The sequence below is a fragment of the Anas platyrhynchos genome, chromosome 1 (assembly GCF_047663525.1).
Source record: "Anas platyrhynchos isolate ZD024472 breed Pekin duck chromosome 1, IASCAAS_PekinDuck_T2T, whole genome shotgun sequence".
Taxonomy (NCBI): domain Eukaryota; kingdom Metazoa; phylum Chordata; class Aves; order Anseriformes; family Anatidae; genus Anas; species Anas platyrhynchos.
The window spans coordinates 100,914,594-100,928,566 of record NC_092587.1 but is presented as its reverse complement, the minus strand read 5'-3'; the positions used below and the strand labels follow the sequence as shown (position 1 = coordinate 100,928,566).

General features: G+C 38.1%; 1 protein-coding gene across 2 annotated transcripts in view; it reads right to left on the bottom strand.

Moving 5' to 3' along the window:
* The window catches only part of ROBO1 (roundabout guidance receptor 1), a 737,177-nt gene extending 723,714 nt beyond the window's left edge, over positions 1-13,463 (bottom strand). For both annotated transcript variants that reach the window (XM_038185492.2, XM_038185509.2), the window contains exons 1-4: positions 13,449-13,463; positions 13,219-13,354; positions 12,163-12,213; positions 11,468-11,608 (exon numbers count right to left, since the gene is read on the bottom strand). The gene's annotated coding sequence lies outside the window, so the exon portion shown is untranslated. The remainder of the gene's footprint in view (positions 1-11,467; positions 11,609-12,162; positions 12,214-13,218; positions 13,355-13,448) is intronic.
* Positions 13,464-13,973: the final 510 nt, after the last annotated feature.

Sequence of the window (13,973 nt, the reverse complement as noted above, 5' to 3'; positions counted from 1 at the left end):
AAAAAAATTAACAGCAGATTAAAGTATAAAATGATTTCTGATATTCCAGTCTTCGTGTTCTTTGCTTACTGCAGTAGTTGTATATCATGACAAAAAAGCCTACAACCCTCTACCACAGGACACTGCAATAAGCTGCCAAAAATGTCAGAACCACAGTTTTCAGCCCAAAGCTGCAACTACTTGAACTGCAGGAGTCATTTCATTAGCTGACAGCTGCAATAAGCTGTTCTTTCTCTATGTGGAGAAGCTACTGGTGGGAGGTACAATTCACAGGCATAATCCATAAATCATATACCACTTAAAGAAAAACATGCTTATGAAAACATTCACAAAACACTGTACAGTATCTTTCTTATTTATTATCCTTATTTTCTTACTGCATTAATTCCTTAGCATTTTGCAGTTTAAAAGCTCACAATAGCCTTTAAAGACAGGAGCAAAGTTCTGGAAAATTCCAAGTTTTTATCACATTTGTATTATTGCTGTTGATCTAGATCCTTTCTGCTCTGTGTGGTATTTTTCTAGTGAATATATTCCTATTTACCTACAATAAATAAATAAATAAATAGGTTTTTTAGTTACAGGTTTACGTCATGATAATGGTGTTTACTTACCACGCTACTGCTATGTAAGGTAATATAAAATTTTGACTTGATACATAACTATCTGGGAAAATAAAAAAATAACTGCTTTTAAAAGTATGAATTACTATTAAAATACACCATATCAGTTAACTGTATTGGCATACATGGATGCTTTGAAGCTTTTAATACTGTGATAACCTTTGGTATCTTAATTTTCTTAAGAAGGCTGTTAAGAATGGACTGTTACTAGTAATGGAGGTGGAAGGAAAAGACTTCAGTGTCACAAACAAGTGTTTTCCAGCCATTATTGAACCAGGCAAATAATAGGCTTTCGTATTACCTTTCCAAATTGTTTATGTATTCTTCATACAATTTTCATGGAAACCATTGAAAGTTGCCGATGGATAATAATGGAAGTATATACCTAGCTTTTTTTTTTTTTTAAACATATATATCACATGTTATACATGAACCCATGACAGATGTGTAATCTCTCTTCTCATAGTAAGCCTCCATTATTCTTCATCAATGGCCTATTGCTAAGGAAACAAATACTACACTTCGATTACATGTATAATTTTTCAATTAATGTCATTTTTGATACTTCATATCCTGAGTTGGTTTTAGATATTTTTGTATAACACAGCATTTTCTCCTGAAGAGTCATCACTAGCTCCATTTCAATAGCATGAAGTTTTGTTTGTTTGCTTTTGCTTTATTATTAGTACTACTAAAGACAAACAAATACAATCTGCAACAGAGCATACTGAACAGTATTTGTATGCTCTTCTGAACGACACTCTGACACGACAAATGAACGACAGTCATTTTACCTTTGGTTATTAGTACAAAACAATTAAAAAAAGATATAGAATTTGCTGTCACACACCCAGAATATTCCCTGAGCACTGAGGACTCTCAAAAGCAAAGCACAGCATAACCTTAGTCCTGCACTTCAACAACAGGTCTATCCTGTGGGTGATGAAGATGGAGAGACATTTAAAATGATTTACCTGCCTATAGAGGTAGGTAATCTATTATCTATTCAATTTTCTGAGTCATTTTTAGAATTACAGATATGAAAAAACATACATTTCCAAGTTTGTGTTTCCATTATTTTTCTATAGAATTACTCACAGGAACAGTATCAATTCCACTAGAGGGAGGAGCAGGCTCAGTAACTGAATTTCCAGCAAATGTTCTAGTAGTGCCACCTACAACTGCCTAATTCCTGGCCTTTTGACACAAAGAGATGAAAGAGCAAAACTGGAGCATGAAGGTCCATTTATGCAGAAATGCTTTATAACAGCAACAACAAAATTTTCTGACCTGTAACAGAGCCAAAAAAAAAAAAAAAAAAGGAGAAGAAAAGAAATCTCACCCAAGGGCCATTTTATTTCTGCATACATTATTAGGAAAGAAGAATTTTATGATTTTTTTTTATTTTTTTTTTAACTAGAACTGAGTTGTATTTTTAATTATAAATTCTGTCTTTCACGTAATATCTAGTTTTATCCTAATGTCAAAGGAGAGCATGATTGAGAAATCTATCTGGAACAAAGCATCAATTTGCAGCTTATTTCTTCACTCATAAAGACCTTCACACAGATCATTTTTCATTCGTTCTCTCATATTGTTAAGGTATGAGAGCAAGATACTATCTTATTCTGGAAAAAAAAAAACAACATATATATATATATATATATATATAGAAGAGCTTATAGTTTATGAATACCTTATAAATTACAAGGATATTAACATTTCTAATTCCAGTATTTTTCCAAAAAATATATTTGAGACAGAACAGACCTTGAGATTGCAGAGGATCCATTTTTCCCAAGAAAACTCTTGGCCTACAAAGCTCCTGTGTCAGAGTTGCTGTACATGCACCTACGTGTAACTGTATGGCAACTCATTGTAATGAAGAGATCATTCATTAACAAAACTATTTTTGCAACTTTGGTGGGGACAAGTCCCACAGTTAGTGTAGAGAAAACAGACTCTCTGGAACAGCTGTATCTCATGCAGACAAGCAAGGATGCAGGGAGCTTGGCTTCAGTCCAAGATATTCATCTCACCTGCCAGAGAATAGCTGTACCAGAAAATGAGTATGTTTATGAAAGAGCTGGAACCCCACATGCATTCCTCTCCTCCTTACCTCTAAAACAGCAGACAGACCGATGTGAAGACCAACGTACAATTCCCCCTTCAGGGATCTCTGCCACTTGCCACACAAGTGACTTTTATACTCTGCTAAGCACAGTAACACATTTTTACCTTCTGTCTGGGTTGGACTAACAGCTATCATACGTGTGAATCTTCTCTGTGATAACTGAGACACAGTATTTAAAATAAACACACGAATACTTTATTCCGTGCAATCAACCTACACAAGACCACAACAGAGAAGTACCATGTTCAGAAAGGAAGATGAGTTAAATATCGGTTCCTAATTCTTTAGGCAATCAGTTCTGTAATGCTTTGGCATATATCCTTAGAAAGTTCTCTCTTACAGAGACTCTACTTTCATTCTAGCATGCGTAAAATATCTCTGCCTGATGGAGTAGAGCTTGGATATTAAGGCACAAGTCTTGAACTCAAAATGGGATGCAAAGAGCAGAGTCAATATTCTCATGGTAGCCCCAGGAGGAAATGTACTGCATGATTTTTACACTGGCCAGCATTTTCTGAACACTTTCACACATCTCACTACTGTAGCTCAGCCAAGAATCAATGAAAATCTGTATAACTAAAGTCAGCTGAAATCTTCCTGCCTTGCCAGAGATGTGTGAAGGTTTGAACCACTCTCCTACATTACACTATAGTCAGAATAAGACCAGAAGGGATTTTAGTCATCCACAGTCACCTTCGCATAACAGGGCAGTAATTTCTGTGCCAAAAGACGTTTAGATGTAGAGCTTAGGGATATGGTTTAGTGGGGACTGTTAGCGTTAGGTCAGAGGTTGGACTCGATGATCTTGAGGTCTCTTCCAACCTAGAAAATTCTGTGATTCTGTGAAATACTTAGTGATTAGTTTTACTGTAGGTTAATCCGCACATCAGGATAAGAAGTTGCATGTAGCTTGTGATTAGAAATGTGCTATACAGTCACACACAGGTCAGTGAAAAGAAATATGGATTACTTCATTATTGCAACAGTACACTAATTCCCCTTTTAAAACTTTTGATCTGTGATAAGCAAACAAGCATAAATGTTGTAGGATCCAAACTTGGTTCTTGTTGCTGGAGAAAATATTCTGAGTAATATCATCTCACCTGTGGGTGGGCTCCTTCTGGATCAATGAAAGGTTAAATCCACTGCCTCTTTTGATCTCTGGTGATCAACACAGAACTTGCGTTCTCATTAAGGCACAGCTGGGTGATGAGCATGCAGGGTACTTGAGCAAGAGCAGATTACAAACTATCTAATCTTCTGAAAAGTAATGTACTAAAATTGATGTATTTTGTTTTGCAACATTTAGCATACCTTAACATAGTAAGATCAAGATCAGCTTCTTATGGTTTCATCTTTTAAAGTTCTGCTTATTGCTACTAATTTCATAAATTGAATCAATTTCATTGCCATGGCATCCATGGCAATAGGTACAAAACAAACGTTGTCTTTGTACTTAAACTTATTTATTGAATGAAACACATACCCAACAAATACCATTATGACCTGTCCTAAAGTAATGCTGGGAAGACTGCTAAAATATTTCACCAGGGAAAACATTAGGAGCTGCTTAGATTCTACAGTTGAACAAGACTCTAGGAGATGCTTTTTAAATACAAATACATATATGTGACTTCAGGTAATAAATAAGAAATTTACTGTAATGGCAATATTAACCTACTGCAGCAGATTTAGGATAACCATTCCTGAAAATAATGTTGCAGTAAATTAGAAATTTTTAAATTAAAAGCTCTACAGAAATACCAAAATGAACTACACAGTTAACGTGAATGGATTATTGTGCAGCTGCACATTGGATCTCTTACACACGATATTAAGGAAGAGTAGTAGATAGAAGAGCTACAGGCCCCAGAGCAAATCATTTAGACTTCAACCTACTCCTGCTAAAGATTTTGGGAGGATTTTTACTCATTGGAGAGAGTTCACAGTCAGGATAGATGCTCATAATGTGCATCATTGCAAGATGAGCATAATGTGAGAAATTAAAATAAACATGAAATCACACATTGTCAATTTACATACATACACCATCTAAAATATTTTAATTGTATAAGTTAGTGATGGAATATTCTCCCCAACAAGTAAGACTAAAAGTAAACGGTGTTTAAGTATGTCACAATATGAAGATGTCCATCCTTCTCTTAACTGTTTCATTTATTTTGTTTTGTTATTTATTACCAGAAATTTTAAGATTAAAAAAATACCACTATCTCAAAACATGTCCCACAGCTATACATGTACTTTGTTCCCTATATCTTGCGTGCACATTCAAAATGAAAAAAAGTTTCTTTTATGTTAAAATGTTAAAGGCAGAACTCCGTGAATTTGACAAAGTGTTTTTGTTTTTTAAAAACTTTTTCAACTTCAAGATACAGAAATACCACTAGTTCCACATATTGACAGCACATACCTGTTAAACTCAGAAAAAAATAATTCCTTAGTAGAGAGCATCCCCAAATAAAACTTCTTGGTTTTTCTTGTCATCTATTCATTGTCATTACTTAAATATATATTGATTGTCACCTTACCATGACCGTTTCCTGTAATGACATTTACTGATGTACACAGCTGTGAGTTACTCCAAAACATTTTCAGCAAAGATAAAAGTTATCTTGCAGTTTCAAGTCTCCATGTAAGACGAAACATATATGGGCCCTGTGATTCCTTCTGCCATACTTCCATTCTCTCATTTGTCTATTACACTCAGAGGACACACTCCTATCTCTTCACATTACATAATATTCAAAAGTGTGCCTTGCTTTCTTCCATATAAAGCACATGCAATCTAAAATAAATTATTGGAAACAGTTATTTTCAGGGCTTCATTTCAATGCTGCAGGTGGTCAAGCTTGTTTTCAACACCATGATATAAGAAAGAGTGACTTTTCTTTAGACATTGTGTGTGCAATGTTTCCAATAGCAACTTTTTCATTCATTTTTTAAATATTAAGTACTATTATCCAGAAGTACTTAGCTACACGAGAGACTTATTTGGGGAGTGAATTTGTCTTTATTTTATTCAAATATTTCAGTTAGAAGTCTCTGCAGCTCTGTCTGCAGACAATTTGTTTAGTTTTCCTGTTACATTCTAAAGCAGATTTTTTTTTCTAGTCATCAACTATGAAAATTCAATTGTAGGTTCAAAAAGTCAAGTCATATCCTTAAGTGCATTTATCACTAATAAAATTCTTGACACAATTGGGGTGGATTTGAGGCATAAACTTGCAGAAGAATTTATCCAAGTCACAGCTACTACTGATGATAAATGAGAGTGAAATAAAAGCATTTAACTTTCAGATAAGTTGTGTATGCAAGACTTGCAGTTAAATAGAAGTCTGTTTAGAAAATTATGAGAGTTTTATAAGGAAATCAAAATGAATTTACAACTGCATTGTGCATCTGTTTATAGTAAAATCCTGCTTTAAAGTCTTAGTTTTCTTGGAGTTACAAACTGCAAGTTACGAACTGCTATTTGTTTACATTTCCATATATTTCATGGACAGCAGTGAACACCACAAGCAGTGATGTTCTATAGTTGGATGATCTTTTCCAGGATGTATGTTGTCTTGGAGGATCCCTAAATTCCATACTCAGTTTTTCTGGAGCTTTCTAACACTTTTTAGTGTGGAAATCTAAATGAAGATACTTTAGTCTTGGATTTTATAGGAATTACTGGCAGGAAAATAAAAGGTGTGATTATGGCAGCATAGTGCAGGTATGGTCATTAACAATGTTTTTTCCATTACCTTTCTAAAGTTTCCTCTTAAAGAAAACAACTAGGACAACACCATCAACAACAACAAAAAAAAAAAAAACAAATATTTAATTGACTATCATGCCCAAGGTCAGGTAGCCCCATTAAAATACTAGAAGTATCTGAAGTGTGATATATTAGATGACACACCAAAATATGACTTTTTGAATATGTATTTATCACTGTAGCAAACTTAGTACTGTGAAGAATCACTGTTGCTGGCAACTGAACCTTAGTTTAACAGATCGGTTAAATTCTTCTTTGTGCTATTTTTAGGAGTGGAACAGACTTATCTTATGGTCAGTAACAAAGATACACACTTCAAGTTCACTCTTCAGGCCTTCCCTTCTCCCAACAGTTTCTTCCCCCAAGCCAAGGCTCTTCGATGCAAATTTGTACCATACAAGGAAAATTATCCAGAATCATTTATCCTACATTCAAGAAAGCAAGACAGAAATATCAATATTCCAATTCCAATTTGAGGAGTTGCTTTGTTCAGCCTCCATGAAAGATGGGGACAGAGCAGAATTTCCTCGTCTAGGAAACTGAGATCAACACCACTGCAATACAAAAACAAGATGAAAGGACTTTAAAACTCATTGCTGCTCCTTGGAAGGAAGAAAATCCTGTGTGGTGAATAAGGTGAAGATCCAGGCAGCATGAACTGTAGAACTCATGGCAGCTAGTATACTTCAAAACACTGAGGATAAAGAATTGCTCAGGAACTGCTTCATGCAATAAGGGACCTAAATTCCAGATACAATTTTGCCAGATGTTCAGGTCTCATGGCTCTTATCTTCTCAGTAAAGAGACCTCATCAGCACTAACTTAAACTATCCTATGTAAAGGTTCAAGGAAACTTCAAAGAAAATGAGCAAATGGCATCTTCTATCCCTGCTATGCCAGGCTGCAAGGAGAACTGGGAAATGCTTGGAGCCGAAAGAGCACTTAAGGAAAGCCTGTGTCCCAGGAATTCAAACACTCAGCTGAAGACCTTCTGGATGCTATTCTTTGGGCTGAGTTTGAAACTTAGAATCACATTAATATTAGTCTGAAACCAGCTGTAATACAGATAAATTGGATCAGGATTAGCAACATCTCCTTGAGGTTGGAGGCAACCAGGAAGCTACCAAGTCCTGTTGATGTTTCCTGACAACTCTGCCACACTGTTGGTGCAATGATCAATTTAGAGGGACCCTGAGGAGCAAGAGATGAGTTGAACAGGGAAAGAAGCACAAATCTACTCAATGGGCTCACTACTGACAGAGAAGAAAGCTAAAGGATACCCAGGGAAATAAAATATGAAAATATGCAAAGTTCTCATGAATTGGCAGGCCTGGAGTACAGACCAAAAAATTGTTGAAATACATGATACAGGACTGGAAACAAACAACGTTTCCCTTATGGAAAATTACGCTGAGCTAACCAGGATAGACAGCAGGAAGGCTCACATGTGGACCTTAAGATGGACAAGGACAGATTAATGACTGGAGAAGTCTGGAAAACAGAATTAATTGAGGGAAAGGATTGATGTGTTTGGCAGGCTATAAATTGATGGTGCTGAGAGAGAACTGATGGGGCTGATGATTAGAAGATGGATAGAGAATGAAAGATTTATGGACTGAGCAGTTTAGACAGGTAGACTATTACAGGTGAAACACAAGATATTTGTTAAATCTCTTTTAGATTACATAAAATATTATCCCTTATATTATTATTTCATTATGTCCCTCACTATGCTGGATTAGAAATATATGAGTGCTCTGTATTGATATATGTTTAACTTATGTGCTCAAGGTATTTATGCTTGCCTTACAGTTCTTTAAAGGCCTTTTCAGTTTCATTCCTTTTATTTATTTTCTTGAATATTAGAATTGCTTGGGAGAACACACTGTTTCTCTTCATATTTCTACTGTGTAATTTATCACCTTGATGACCCTTGAAATTGGCTAAATTTTTCTTGAGGAAGCCATTTTCCCTATGATGCAAGTAAATATGTGCAAATCCACTCCAATTGGTTGAATTAGACTTTAGGGAACACAGGAAAATGTGCAAAAACCATTAGACCACAAACGTCTCCTTGAACCTAGAACTAAGCACTGAACCTGTAATTTCCTAAGTCTTGACTAATACTTGTAAAAATTATGTAAAGTGTTCGCAAATGTTGTTACAAAGAAACTTTAGTCTTGATCTACAGTGATTCTAGTTTATCTCTTGAGGAAAATATGTTTGAAATTCCTGATCTTGTACCTTAAGAAGTATGTACGTAGGAAATTAACAAGGACATATGCTATGTTTTAAAAAGAAAAAGAAAACAGTGGGATAACTTGTATTTCCTTCTACATTTGAAGACACAGAAGAGGCTATCTAGAGTAGACACACAGGTGGAGAAAAAATGTCCACATCATTTAGCATCTCCTGTCTTTACAATAACAGGTTTGTAGGATTAATGCATTACATGTAATTTCTGTTACCTGCTACCTGGGAGTATAGATCAGATACTAAGCAACATGAGATTATTAGATGTCTCTTAGGACAGAGAACACAATTATGAGAGCAAGTTTGCAATTTGGACAAACAAAATCAATTACCCTGTCATTTTCACTTTTGTCTTGACAGCTGAATCCACCCCAGAAAGATCACAGCCCCTGGAACTCCTCTTACATATAAGATCAAGATAACATAAATCCCTTACTTTTCCCACCCACTCCTCCTTTTTCCCACTTACCTGTTGAACAATGCAAGTCTGCTAACTGTATACAGCCAGACAGCACAATAATCAAGTCACAGAACTCAGATGTAAAATCAGACTTCTCAGTTCCATTTAATACTTTACCAGATAAGGAAACTATACAGCATTTGTTCATCTGCACAATATCAAAGTTTTTAACATTTTTTTTTCCTGTGGCAACACAAGAGAAGTCCACGAAACCAAAACAAAGCACAGAAATAAAATAAATACCAACAAAAAACCTACATAACCCAAATAGCTTTCTGATAAGAATTTTGTTCCTTTTAAAAGGAGACTATGTCTAATGAACTGCTTGTTTATGCCATAGTGAAGACACCTGCAGGTACCTCAATACAGAGCTGGTTGATTCTTCCTCATTTGCCTGATATTCAACTGGTGAGGATTCAGTATTACTGATAGAAGCAAGAGGTAAGGATTGAGATTTCCTCTCACTGACTAAAAAGTCAATCAACAACAACCAAGCTGTTCCACACTGTCAAAATAGTATCCTTTGTTTTGTTAAATGAGAATTCTTATGGAAATCTGTGCAGTTTCACATCAAGTGTCAGTCATGGTACCAGAACTGCTTGTAAGAGTCCACTACTGCAGGTGCTCAGACACAACTACCACACAATTTGTAGAAGTCCAGCAGCATTTGCAGGAAGGTTGTTTCTGAAGATGAATGAAGCAGTGAAAGTGAGTCTGAGAAGCACTACAATAATTTATTAGCTATCTGCCTTCTTTCCTTGTCTCTAATCACCACATACAAGGTCTTCCAACTTTTATAGCCAGTTTACACCGGTGTGATGCCACTAGAATTTACATCAGCTTAAAATGTAAGTAGAAAACATGTAGGTGGAAATATATAAAATATAGGGGAAAAAAAGCACACACACAAAAAAAAAAAAGTCAGACATGACGTTTTGAGATTACCCTTATTTTATAATATAACAAGACATTCCCGTTTTGCCTACAAACTGCATACAACATAGGCTTCACCTTGTATTAAACTCTTCACATGCTTTAATAAGAAACCTTCTTAAAAGCCTGCTCAAATGCCTGTCATTTGAGCCTCTACATGCACCTATGGGACAATGGTCAAAGATTAGAAAAGTATTCCTTCTGCTCACACGCCTGTGAAACAGGCATGTTGTAGAACATCCATCCCCCCCAGTGCCCGACACAAAGTTCTTCAGCGTACTCACAATAGCCAGCAGCTTTAAAGATTTCCTTTTTGTAACTGAGATGCAAAACACCAGCAAGTGAAATTAAAATTAAGAACAACTTCACCTCATTTAAATTAATTTTGGCATCATCGCTCATTAATTAACCTTAACGCACCCCAGTGAACACGGAGAGAGAAAATTTAAAAAAAAAATCATCTACAAACACATGGAATGTCAGAGCGCTGATCACGTTCGAGATGAACCGCCTGGCACCCCAGTGCTCCCCTCTGGCACCCCAACTCCCCCCTCCGGCTGCGCTCTGCGTGCCCCCGCCTTCCCCCCGCGTTGTGCCTGGGCCAGGGGCGGCACCTGCGACCCCCCGAGCTCCCTGCCCGGGGGCGCTGCCCCGCGGGGCGGGGGGCTGCGGCACTGCAGCAACAGCAGCTGCAGCGGAGACCTCCCTCCTCTTCCTCCTCCTCCTCCTCCTCCCCCCTCGCCGGGGGCCCTCCATTGTGCGCGGAGGCGGCCGCACACCCGCGGGCTGCGCGCCCAGCGGAGCCCCCTCCCCCGCCGGGCGCGGTGTCGCAGCCCCCTCCCGCTTTCCGATTTTCGCGATGCACCTACACATAGGTGGGTAAATAAAAGACGTGCATCACATGCTACACTCACATCCACATCCCCACGCCCGTTCGCCCCCCCGGGAAGGGGAAAGGCTCCCGGGCAGTGCGGCGACAACAAAGCCGGCGCTTCTCCTCGCCCCGCACAAGTTGGGAGCCCCCCAGGTCCGTCCCCTCCCACCCCCCGAGTTCTCCGCGGCCAAACTTCTTTGTCGTACCAGAGCACGGGCAACTTTGCGGGCAAGCAACCCGCCACCGGTACCTGCCGGGAAACTTGTCGGAGCGCTCCCCCCGCGTTCTGGGGGCTTCCGCATCGCCATCTCCCGCCCCGGCCCCTCCCGCAGCCCCCGGGGAGAAGCCCCCATACCATTCCCTCCCGTCCCGTCCACATCCCATCCAGTCCCATCACCGCGGGACTCACCGCCGGGCTCCACAGGCTCTCAGGGCAGCGGCAGCCCCATCGCTCAGGCTGCCCTTTTCCAACTTTCCTTACGCAGAGCGGGGCTGCAGGGAGGTGTATTTATACGGAGAGAGAGAAAGAGGGAGCACTGAAGACGACAAGCTGTTCGGGAGAGTTTTAAATCAAAAAGGGGGGATGGAACCGGATTTCTCCCCAGTATCAGGACCCCAGAAAATCAAATCCTTCTCCAGGAGAGCATTCTTTCAGAGCCGTTATCTGTATTACTATTAATGCGCGGAGCAGGAGGCATCGCATACAAATAGATCCCGGTAGCAGCCTCTATTGGTGGCTGCGGAGGGCCCCTGGGTCCTACTGCTCTGGCGCCGGGAAACTACAAAGCGCATCGGCTGCGAGCGGCCACGGGCTGGGGGGAGGCGACGGGGGTTGAGCCCCGCTTCGTGGGTTCGTTTCCTCCGGTGTTAAACCTAGAGAGAGCCACCAGCTGAACGGCTGGCGTGAGATCTATCCTTTCCTAGCTGCCTTTGCCTATTGTGAGGGCTGCTGTGAGACTCTAAATTAAATAAATAATTGGGGGTGGGAGGTTATTTGTCGACTTTTTTTTTTTTTTTCTTCCTGCGCTGTCGAAATGATCTGTCACGTTCCCTAATAACTATGTATTTACTTCCATGGTCATTTATTCATTTAATTTCACTTACCTGTGCTTCTCTCTTTCTTTCTCAGGTTATGGCTTTCCGAGGAACATCTATCTGCTCTCATGTGGGGAAAAAAAAAATAAAAAATAAAAATTAAGCAATTTATTCCTGATTAAAGGGGAAAGAGAGGAAAAAATAATTATAATGGTAAGCTTTCTCTATTAAAAATGTAGAGACAGCTAATTTACAATATTTAAATTATGTTGCTTTCTGGATATAAAAAAAATCACTAGACTAAATAAAAGATTTCCTATTTGAAAATTCAGGCAGTATAAAGAACAGCAAACAGACACAGCATTTATGTATGGACTGTTAAACAGAGAGTAAGCGTGAGACGATAATGGCAAAGGTCAGCAAAACTGAGAACTGAAAACAATGTAAGCACTTGCATATGCAGGATTGTCACATGGAGCTAAATTTCTATGACTGTCTTGCAGATAATATCCTTTATATAAACAGCATATATCAAAATAATGCACATTTGTAGGTTTTACATTACACATTTTAATGAGATCTTTTAAATAATGTACAGAGATTATCTGGAAATAAATCCTGCAATCCATTGCAATGCAGAAGACAGTTAAAGATCTAAACATTATCCCCTTGCCCTACACAAAAGAATGGAAGTCAAGGAGACATTACCCAAAGGGTTCCATGTATAGGGTGTTGTTAATATGGCAATGTCCTTACAGTCTAGTTGGGAGCTACCAACATAAATACAGATGTCATTACAAAGGCATTTTTACAAATATTATTGAAAAGTCAAACATGCAGCATAAGGTTATTTGCCATGAGCCCATGATTTTGTCAGTCATGTAAGCAGAAAGAGACAAATTTAAAACAAAGCATGGAGGGAAATACAGTGTTTAAACTCTTGCACTCTGAGAATCAACAGTAGTAGTTGAAACATTCTTTGAATGGAGTCTCTGCATGTCTAGGGAGAGATCAGCAGAGATGGGAGAAAGCAATCTGCATTTTTGTGCATCAGTAACCTCTAATAAGAGAGGCATTGCAGTATTAGCTCAAAGACAGGCCTCTAGCACTGCATTTCAGACCTACCTTACAGCTTGCATCATTAAGATCTCACGTCTCGTTGGAAGAAGGTTCTAACTCTTTGTTCTCCGAGTTCTGTTGCTACTTTGGTTTGGGTATTTTACCCCTTACGTGACATGTATGGCCCAAAGCAGTAGTATTTCTGTTTTCAGAGGAGATATACCAATTAACAAGCTTCTAGCAATGCACCCTTCAATTAACATTATAGATACACATATAATTAACATTATAGATACACATTACACTTCCATGGATCTTACACCTTCTATAATAACCTCAAAGAGATGGCTGCTTAACATCAATTTTAAGAAGGACAGGATCAAGCTTATCATATTTAAATAATAATAATAAAAAAATATTTTTAATTTCCATCATCTGCAAATTTAATAAAAATATTAGATCAGTATAAATTCAAATTAAGGAGGTAATAACCAACAGCGTCACAATTAAAAAAATACTGTGTGAATGAGAGAAATTGCCATAACTATTGTAGTGCCTACAGAGATTAATGAAATATAGCTGTGAAGCTGTTTTAATAGATAAATTGTGTGGGTGGTTAAACATCTGAGCTAGGATGATTACTTTGTAGTGAAACAAAACAAAGAGGAATAAATCACAAAGCTGCCCTATTACCACAATTAAAATGCAATTGCTTGATCAATTATCACTCTAGCTAATAGCTTGATGGAGGACGACCAAATAAATAAAACATTACACTAACCAAAGTTATTTGAAGTATAACAATGATATCTTTATGCTTA